The sequence below is a fragment of the Pinus tabuliformis genome, chromosome 5_1 (genome assembly GCF_031772625.1).
Source record: "Pinus tabuliformis cultivar Carrire ecotype Pingquan chromosome 5_1, CPIR1, whole genome shotgun sequence".
Classification (NCBI taxonomy): Eukaryota; Viridiplantae; Streptophyta; class Pinopsida; order Pinales; family Pinaceae; genus Pinus; species Pinus tabuliformis.
In genome coordinates this window covers 59,418,117-59,428,843 of record NC_142305.1, presented here as the reverse complement: position 1 = coordinate 59,428,843, position 10,727 = coordinate 59,418,117, and the positions used below count along the sequence as shown (strand labels likewise).

The following is a 10,727-nucleotide window of genomic DNA, read 5'->3' as shown; positions in this document are numbered from 1 at the left end:
AAATCATTATTTTTATATTTCTGAATCCACCAAAACTGCCCACAAACCTACTAAACATGTTAAGTAAACATTAAATATGTACACTTGGGCATATCATAACTATCCACAAACACACTAAACATGTCATATTAAGCAGGTTAACTCAACATTAAATATGTATAATAATTATTATGATCTTCTTGTGACAAGATCTCAACCCAGGACAGGAAAGTGTTTACTCGTTAACTTATAAAGGAAATAAGTTAACTTATAAAGGAAATAAGGAGATTAATTATAAGCAAAGGGGTCCACAAATCACACCCCCATTTTTGACCAATATGAGTACTCAAATTTGAAACGATGAGATGAGATCGGATAAGATCAACGTGAGCTTGACTGGTCACATTGTCACATTGTTACCTTAATATGTGACAAACCTTTCAAACCAATACTTTTATTTCTTACGAAACCATTATTAATACAAATTTCTGACAAGATTTCACTATTTTCAAAGTTAGTGATGAAAAACCACATCATCACATCTACTAAAAGAGTGTGTGTCAATCATAGAGATCAGAATTCTGAATTTAATAATGAAGGAACAAATTCTGGTTTTTTTCTAACTTTTCTAAAATGGCCAACATGTGGATGACACCACAGCCTTTTCAGACACATTATCTCTTCTAACTTTTCTAGAATGGCCAACATTTGGATGAAACCACAGCCTTTTCAGACGCATTATCTCTGCACATTCCAAAGTTGACGTTCCTTTTGCCAATGCAAAGGTGTCCAGCAGCTTTCTTCATCAAATTGAAAACCTAATTGTCATCACACGTGCGAAAATTCAAAGACTATAGCACAGTGTCGGTGGGGCAGTGTCCATGTGGCACCTGTGGTTGAACAGTGTGCCAATCTTAGGTTTGGCCTTATCTATATATACATGTGTTTACATGTTACAGACACTCACAGTGTTCCAACTTCTCTCCTATTCATAATGGCCAGGATGTTGTCTACTCTGTGGATTCTACTCTTCATTCAACTCTGCAGATGTGAAGCATTTCATCAAGAAGAGCAATGGAAAGATAAGTTGGGACATGAGCATTTTCATAGGAGAGCTAATGGTCCAGGTTTCTTTCATCTTCATAAGGGTGATCTGCACATAAATGTCACCAACTGGGGAGCTACACTGGTCTCCCTTACTCTTCCTGATGCTAAAGGTAATATTACCTCTAAACCCTAATCTGTCCTGCATCTCCTTTTTCTATGTTTTCACAGGCTGATCTTTTTGCATTAACATGTACCTACAGGTCATATAGCAGATGTGGCTCTTGGATATGACTCTTTAGCTTCATACATGGTATGAATCATATATCTCCATGTATTTGCATTTCTATTCGTTACTGCTAGCTGATAACAGAATTTTTTTAATAGATTTCACAGTTCTGCCTATGACATGGGCATAGATCTCTGGTTTTAGATAGAGTTTGTTGGATATACACTATAATGTGGGATATGGTAGAGTGTCTTTGTGTTGATATGAGATTGATTATCAATGCAGAATGTGAGCTCCACTAGGCCTTACATTGGTGCCATCCTGGGTCGTGTATCCAACAGAATCCACAATGCACAGTTTACATTATATGGGAAAACATTCCATTTGCCCAAGAATGATGGCAATAACACTCTCCATGGTCAATGTCTGCCTGCCTTCTTTTTCCAGTTTTTCATTTATGTGGCTAACCAGAGCTCTGTAACAATTTCTTTTTATGTTTATGAACAGATTATGTTGGGTTATATATGTGTATTGATGACAGTTTGGTGATACAGGAGGGTTGAGAGGCTTTGACAATGTGTTATGGAAAGTGAAAGAGTATAGAGGAGGAAGGAAGCCATCTATTAGGTTCACTTACCACAGCTTCGATGGAGAACAAGGTGAATCTAGATGTGATTTAGCTTTAAGTTCAGTTCTCATAGCTTAGATGAGCAAGGTGAAGCTAGATTTGACCTATCTTTAGAATATGGGCAAGAGTTTACAGTAACTAGCCTAATTCTCATCTCATGTATAAAATTATTTAAGAATCTCCAAAATTACACTCAAGATTTTCCATTTTTCCTCATATAAAAAACTTTGACTTGTTTCAAAACTCTGCTGAGATATAACCCTGGAAATTAAGATACTGATCGGGGAAGGTGATTCATAAAACTGTCAATGTCTGAAATTTAGAGGGTGTATTAAATGCATTGAATATGAATATCTAAATCGAGGGGTCTGATATCTCAATCATGTCTATTTTGGAGTCAACAAAATGGAAACAAATCAACCAATAAATTTGTGTGCCTTAATATTATTTCAGAGGTTATGCTAGGTAAAATAAACTAGATTTGATAGAAATAGTCAAATAATAAGCAATATTTGGGGGTTTTGGAATAGTTGCAGATCTGATCTGATGGAGAAGCTAAACATGCCTGACGAAGCCCCAGATGAACAAGACGAACTCCCAGAGAAGCCAAGCATGCCCCATACCCTTGGCTGATTGGATAGAGAATGCCCATGACGCTTAAATAGAGAACCCATAATGAGTCAGAGAGAACCAGTGTTTTTATCGTTATACATACATAAGATGAAACATGGGTGAATATTTCTGCAAACTTTAAAATTTCATCTCCTCGCCTCTGAGGGTTATTTCGTTGGTAGGTAGAAATGGGGTTTGGCTGAAACAGGGGATTGTGGGTTTTCAGGTTGAAAATACTTCTATGTGCTATACTGATCTGAGATTTGGATTATTTCTAGTAGCATCCCACACTGCACGCATGGAATAAACTTGCTGGAAATTGCAGACCCGATAACTGCCAGATGCCACAGGAGCAATTAATAAATTACAGACTTCTTGTTTGCCACATTAATAGTCTGGGATGGAAAATCATGATTTTGATAAATGTAATTTGGCAAATTCTAGTATTGTAAATGGAATTATAGATGCTGTTTTCATTGGATTCACAACTTCTCACAACAATTGCAATGATTAAAACTGGTAATCCTACCATTCCATCACAAATCCGACAAGAAAACTCACCTAAAAGTACGGGATATTTGCTGCACAAGTAGCCTGTTACTAATTATAGGTTGACTGTAAACTTTTATAGGTGTCTGTGTTTGTTAATATTACTGAAAGATATATTTCCTGTAGCTAATGATAAATCTTTGTTGCCTGTTAAAACATAACAAACAGGTTTTCCTGGTGACCTGGATGTATCAGTGACGTATACGATAAGTGGAGACATGGAGCTGAGACTTGATTATTTGGCAATACCAAGGAACAAGGCCACGCCTGTGAGCTTAACCACTCATGCTTACTGGAACCTTGCAGGGCATAACAGCGGTAGGGATATACTGGACAACTCTGTCAAAATATGGGCTTCACATTATACTCCTACAGATGATCATCTGATTCCAACAGGCCAGATATTGCCTGTAGAGGGAACTCCATTGGACTTCAGGAAAGAGACGATTGTTGGCACCAGAATTAATAAGGTGAAGAGTAACGAGAAGCCCCCGGATTTGATAACAATTACGTTCTGGACGGACCCAAGTTGAAGAATGGGCTGAAGCCTGCTGCGAGAATGAAGGATCCCTGGAGTTCCAGGGTAATGGAGGTGTGGTCCACTGCTCCAGGTATGCAGTTCTATACCAGTAATAATCTGAAAGACACAGTGGGCAAAGGAGGCTTCATATACAAGGCACACACAGCGCTGTGTTTCGAGACTCAGGGTTTTCCTAATGCAGTGAATCAGCCTAATTTTCCCTCTGTCATTGTCAAACCCGGCGAGGTCTACAGGCAAACCATGCTCTACAAGTTTTCCGTAGATAAATAGATAGTGACCCATAAGAGGTTTTTCCGTTTGATGGGCCGTCTATTCCCATTCTAAGTACAGTAATAAGAGAACTCTCAGGGGCATCGATATTTATAAATGTGCATCTGTGCTCTTTGCTTTCTCATTAAACGTTTTACAGGGGACTGTGATTTACAGAGAATGGAAGCTCATGGCAAGCAATCTGGTTTTCATTTGCTGATTAGCGTTTTATTGGTTTTCATTTCTTTTAACTGTATTTTAATGGCGAAATACAAGACCTCCCACTGAAACCATAAATATAAAATCAAGTGAAATAAAACCATGACACGTGTCTATATTATATAGTTAATAGGAATTGTTTTTTGGTTCCGTTTGAATAATGTAAGTGAAAACGTTTTTTGGTGGATGGATGGAATTTTATAAATATTAAATGTTAATATTTTTTTATCATATAAAATTATAATTATGAAGTTTTTTTTGGGAATGGATGGAATTTTATAAATATTAAATGTTAATATTTTTTTTATCCTATAAAATTATAATTATGAAGATATTTTAAGGAGTTGAATTTATTTTTATAATAAATAATAATTTTAATACAAAATTTTGATGCTTATAAATTTAAAAGATGTTTAAAAGTTTAAAACATACAATATTTAGTTTTTTTCTTCTCATTATTTATTTTGTGAAATTGAAAAAATCCAAAGTTCATTACAGTTTAGTAAGTTGGGAAGATTCAAATAGAATAAACTTGAGAGTTGGTGAGTTAAAAGTGTGTACATCTTCAATGTTTTTTGCATTACAAATTTTACAAATGCATTCAAGCCAATATATTTTTGGATTAGTAAATCACAAGAGTGCAAGCCAATATATTTTTGGATTAGTAAACCACAAGAATTTGCAACTGCTATGAGTATTGGTCTTAATTTTAAGAATATTTATGTTGCTTTATAGCGATAGTTTTTAAGATAGAGTTTTATTAATTTTTTATATCATTCTTATTTATTTTAGTTTTTAAGTAGTAGCTTTATTAAGTTTTGATATCATTCTTATTTATTTTTTAGTAGTAGTATTTTTATAAGTTTTGATATCATTCTTATTTATTTTAATAGAAAATCTAAGTTTTAGTATCATTAGTTTGATTTTTTTTTGAGTTCCGTGTTCATATTAGAAGAAATAATATAGCACCCACTTTTGTTTAACTTCATAAATTTATGTTTATATTATAAATATCATTCTTATATATTTTAATAGAAAATCTAAGCTTTAGAATCACTAGTTTGATTTTTTTTGAGTTTAGGTGGTTACTAGTTACTATTCATATTAGAAGAAAGAATATAGCACCCACCTTTGTTTAACTTCATAAATTTATGTTTATATTATAAATGTTTAATCTTGCTTTAGTTTTCATAGAGGAACTTCGTGCTTCAATCAAGAAAATGAGGTAAGGAGGATTCCATTTAATTTTAAGTTATACTCAATAATGTCTTTGGATTTACTTAATTTTATTCAAGTTTATTGCGAACCCAATTTACACATTCCTTAGGGATAACTAAAGTGTTCATTTATTTATTTTTAATCTTAATTTGAAAGTTTAACATTCTTACAATTATAAAATTTAGACTTCTGTGATCCATAATATGTTTGTGAGAATAATTTCGGCAAAATCACATAAAAAATCATTTGTCGACGTGTTTCGAACCAACCAATGTGGTTCATCATCAGGACAAGTTGAAGAACCAATCTGAGCGATAAGTTAAATAGGGACATCAGGCCATTCCAACAACGATATTTTAGATATCATAGTAAGTGTTCAAACCACCATTGATTATCTTCCTGATACTATGGTTTCAATCTGAATGTAAATTGAAATTGTTTCTTAAGTATTTATGATATTGCACATGTTTAAGTGTGAAATCACCATACATAATTTGAAGATAAGTTTTTTTGTTTTAATTTATTATTCTTATTTTGGTTTGTTAAATGTTAACGGAAAGCTTATCACTTTTCCAGAAATATTGAAGAGCATTAAGTTTCTTGTAAAGATCACCATTAGTTTTTGCAAGAAGAACAATATCATCAACGCATAAGGGAAGGGCAAAAATGACTTGGACAATGCTAATATCAATGCACCCCTCATCTTCTAAACATTGTTCAATTTTAGTGATATAGATGGGAGAAATGGAGCATCTTGTACATCAATACTTTTTATTTAATAATAACAACTAATTTGTTTTTGTATTGATTTGAAAGTGTTGCAACCAATCAATAGAGCTTGAAGGATTATCCCATAAGTATTTAAGGTTACAAAACACATGGATTTTCAATCTCCTTTCACAATGAGATGTATTTTGTTATGATCCAAATATATAAAAACCATAAATATACACCATGTACACCGATGTGTGAACGTGAGGCACAACTTGAAGATAGATAAGAAGATAAGTTACATGATAACTCCTTAAAGAATAGGAGAACCTCTTCCAAATATCTAAATTCATTCATATATTAATCACATATCCTCAATATTGACGACGTTATTTTTATATATGCCTATTCACATATTACACATGTAACCCTCTTACATATACATTTAACGGCCATATCACATACATTTAACCCCATATATGCTCCCCTTGAGGTTAGAGCATAGTACCCTATTTAAAAGGCATTTCCTCATATTTTTGCAATTAAGGGTGTTACATGTGAATAATAGGATTTCCTTAAATTCTTGCATTCTTCTTGTCACTGAGGATGATATATCCATTTAAAATCAATCTATTTGGTATTAATCATTTATGGTTGGTTGTTGCATATTTTTCTATTCTTTGACTCCATATAGTGTTATTGTGACTTCTCCAATTTACAATAGTGGTTGGTCTGTGATAATCATGGAAAATTTTAAGGATGAAAACTTATCTTAAAGTGTAGAAACCTTACTAGTTCCTAATATGCAAATTGTAAAATGTTTGGCAATAGTTTTTGTGAAAATATTCATATTTTTAATGATTTCATATAGTCCCTATAAAATTTTGGTAATTTTCAAGGAAAAATAATTTTATCTTATAAAATTTGGGTGAATCATTTTAGTAAAAATGAAAATTGGTGATTTTTTTTTTTTGGAAAAAGTAGTCCATTTGCAAAATTTAGCATCTAAAATTTTCTTTGTTGATACTATCTAGTTGAACACTGATTTGGTGCCCTCTTCCATGAATAATGATAAATATTTCATCTTATTTCTTGATAATGCGCATATAAATCTTCTTTTCTTCCTTGATAATGTTGATATTGATTTTCTTGTCTTTCTTAATAATTCTAATATTGAAATTCTTGTCTTCCTTGAAATCATTCATGGTAATCACGGTGTTGATATGGTTTCACATTTGATGGTTTCTTCAATTAGATCACTCATTTCATCTATCATTTTTTCAAGACAATGACAACCTCTATTCTCTTTCCTCGTCTTTGATTACTCTAGCCTTGGAGTTAATACCATCACATATGGCTTGCACATCCTCAAGATGGAGTTGAACTTATTCAATTATCTTATAGCGACCTTATTGATATTGTTTTCTCCTTTTGAACTTGCATTGTGACCCCATCTATCAAATTCTAACATTGTTCTTTACTTCTAGAATGTGTTTATGATTTTACCTCATCCATGTCTAGGGTTTTGTTGATGGTGTTGGACCCGCCAACATGCCAGGGGATCTCCCCAGTAAGAAGTCTCGACTAGACCTCAAACCGTTTGGCGTAGGAGTCCCAACAATGGATTGTACAGTAATGCCTTGACCATTATTTCGCGCATAGGCAAGTAAGATGTCCTTGTTGGTAGCAAGGGTGTGACAGCTGTAGTAAGTCAAGTAAGGTGCATGAGAGGTTCTAATACACTAAGGGTGAGGTGAGTGTGCCCCTTGGAAACTTGTAATAGTACGCGGCTTGGAAGGGAATACACGAGCGAAGATGCATAAAAAGCTGGAAAGCAAGTTAGCAAGCAATCCAAAGTGATGGTTAAACCAATAACACATTTAGAAAGATTCATACATAGTTATACAGAATAGTCCATACATGCATGTGTAAGAAAACAAATACATATATCATTTAGAGTAAACCAGATAGCATAGAATACAATACAACATATGCATGAAACATGTTGGCTCTATTATATTAAGAAGTGTAAGTTCTAGTCATACAATACATCTATGTCCAACCACTAGTTCCTATAGCAGAACATTATAGCCACAACCGACTGCTCCTCCAAAGAGATGTACTAGCTCTGTGCAGTGGAGAAGCTAAGGCTTGTTTCAATATTGTCCAAGCTTTCTCTAAGATACACCTGTCAAAGCTTAGTTGACCAAAAGCCTATACAATGATTTATGAGGTACTATTTATAGCAAAGAGTGGGGTGACCCTTGACATCCCCCTTTGTGATAGTTCATCTACCCTCATGACTCTTCACCTACTCTATGATTGTTACATCCAACTATCGACACTTGAACTTCCACTTGACAAGACGTTACATTACAATGCACATGTGCCGATGTGAGACAAAATGGCTTGAGCAAGCCATACAAGACATCACTGACACTTGGTCTGTTGCGGTGAGACCAACTCTTTGACATGCTTGTGATGGTCAAGGTGGTGAGTTGATGCCAAGCTTGGTCATCTATGATGGTGCATGTATTCCATGGTGACATCTTGCTGAAGCGAACTCTTGGCTCCATTGCATCCGGGTGCATTGGCATGGCTCCTCCGTCCAACTTGCTTGATAGCATGTGCATGGTCTTCTAGGTGTGGCTGAACCGGAAACACATTGATGCATAGTGTCCATGTTGATCTTCAAGTGTGTGTTGGTGATCATGTGCATCAACTTGTCGAAGTACATGTTCAACTCCAGTCGGACTTGCTTCTTGTCTTCGCCTCGGTGAGTATGCCAAATGCGTGGGATCACATGTGTGCACACAATAATATGCATGCTACTACATTCCCTTGCATGTGATCAACAACACTTCTCACCTTGCCTGCTCCGTGCCAGCTAGTGGGATGGATCTATAACTTCTATTGGTGTAGTTTCATCCTTGAGTGCATTTTGCACCCCCTGCTATACCTGTTCCTACTGCATCTCATTCTCTTGTCTGTGCAGCTCATATTCTTCCTTGAGTTTCTACTTGAGCACATGCAACTCCTTCTTTGTTTTGTTCTTTGCCTTCGCGTGATCTTCATGCCGCGCCGTCATCTCATAGCCTGAGTCTCCAAGGTTGTTTTCACCACAAGTAGATCTGCTTGAGCTTGCAACTTTGTTCTGCCTGTGTTGTCAACAACCTTCCTCTTGTGTTCGTTTCATCTGGTATGCTACCTTCAACTGTTATTCATGGTGCTTCTTGCTATAATGTTGTTGTCGTCATGTCTTGATGTCCTTGTCTATGAACAATTTGATGTCTTCGTGGGTAAGCAAGTTCATAGACACTTGATCAACTGCATCCCCAAGTGTGCTTTGAACGGTGTCTTCGACTCTTCTCTACTGGAAACCAGTGCTGTTGAGAGGCAGATGAACACCTGTGATACTTGGAAACATGGCAACACTCATGGCAAGCAATTTGTCAGTTGAAAACCAAAATGAACTTGAGAACTGACTTGTAACATACCTGTGTGACTGATTATGAAGGTTGTGAAATTTCTGCCAAGAGGTCAAGAGACCGACTGCCAAGACTTCACAAGGCATAGTCTAGGCTATGAGGACGTTGACCAGCTGCTATAACTATGCAATGCACAGTCCAACTTGGCTGCTAACTGCTGGAATTGCACAATGCACAATCTTAGCTAGCAATGGTTGCAGGCTCAGTGACTGCATTGCGCAATTTTCTGGGCCAACAGTCAGTATCCCTCAGAATTGCACAATGCAATACTGGAGGACAGTCATTGGGTAGAAATGCGCATTTCCTGAGAGGAAGAAAAAGCCTTCCCTTTCAGGATTGCACAATGCTATCTTGTTGAGGCAGAGTTCGGGCCAAGGATGCCTGACCCACCGACAGGCAATTGAAAGTGAATGTGAATGTGAATGCATGGTGATACTAAGTGAAAGCATAAGTGATTGATTATGCATTGTTGGGACAAGGTCCCCTAGGGCCAATTTTGGGGAAAAATCCCAAGTTTTATTGTAAAAGGTGTAAATTCTCTGCAAAATGTGGTCGTGGAGCGTGTAGATGGTAAAGTATCATAAAGGGTTTTACCCTTGTATTATGTAAGTTGTGTTGGCTTGTATAGACCTACCCAAGGTCCATGGACCATGGGATTGTATAAAAATGAGAGTCTTAGAGAGTTTAAAGCATGATAACTAAGGATGAAGATGAATGTAATGGGTCATTAGAAGTAAGAGCGAAGAAGTCTTAGAGTAGAAGAGAGGCTCTATAGCTGTGTGTGCAGAAGCCTAGAGTAGAGTCCGCAGTTGTGTGTGTGGGCCCCTGTAGTTGAGTGCGTATGGAAGTCTTGGGTCTGTAAGAAGAACATAAGCATTAATAAAGAGATTATTCCAGCAATTCTTGTGTTTTGTCTATTTATTTCTATTATGAATGAATGCGCTATTATGTTAGATGAATGATGGGTTACGAATTAATACTGTATTGATGCGTGATTTTACATGATTTACATTTCCATATGAATGCAAGTAATAATAACTATTTACGCGAAGAATATCTTGTTGCATGTTAATGTTATCAAACACTTAAGTTGATTTGGGTAAATACAGAACTAAGGGTAATTACAAAGGTGCGTAAGTGGTTGATTCACCTGTTTAGGGTCCGCAAAAGACAGTCGTAGACCTTCGCGAAGGTCTAGAGGTTGGTTAAAGGAAGTTATATCGATAAGCCTTAGAGGCTTATCGATCTACACGAAGGCAG

General features: G+C 35.8%; 1 pseudogene across 1 annotated transcript; it reads left to right on the top strand.

Moving 5' to 3' along the window:
- The first annotated feature begins 757 nt into the window (after nucleotides 1–757).
- On the top strand, nucleotides 758–4,043 carry LOC149163442 (uncharacterized; annotated as a pseudogene). The gene is made up of 5 exons (XR_016260619.1): nucleotides 758–1,196; nucleotides 1,287–1,336; nucleotides 1,538–1,670; nucleotides 1,807–1,911; nucleotides 3,210–4,043. The product of XR_016260619.1 is annotated as an uncharacterized LOC149163442 (transcript).
- The last annotated feature ends 6,684 nt before the right edge of the window (nucleotides 4,044–10,727 follow it).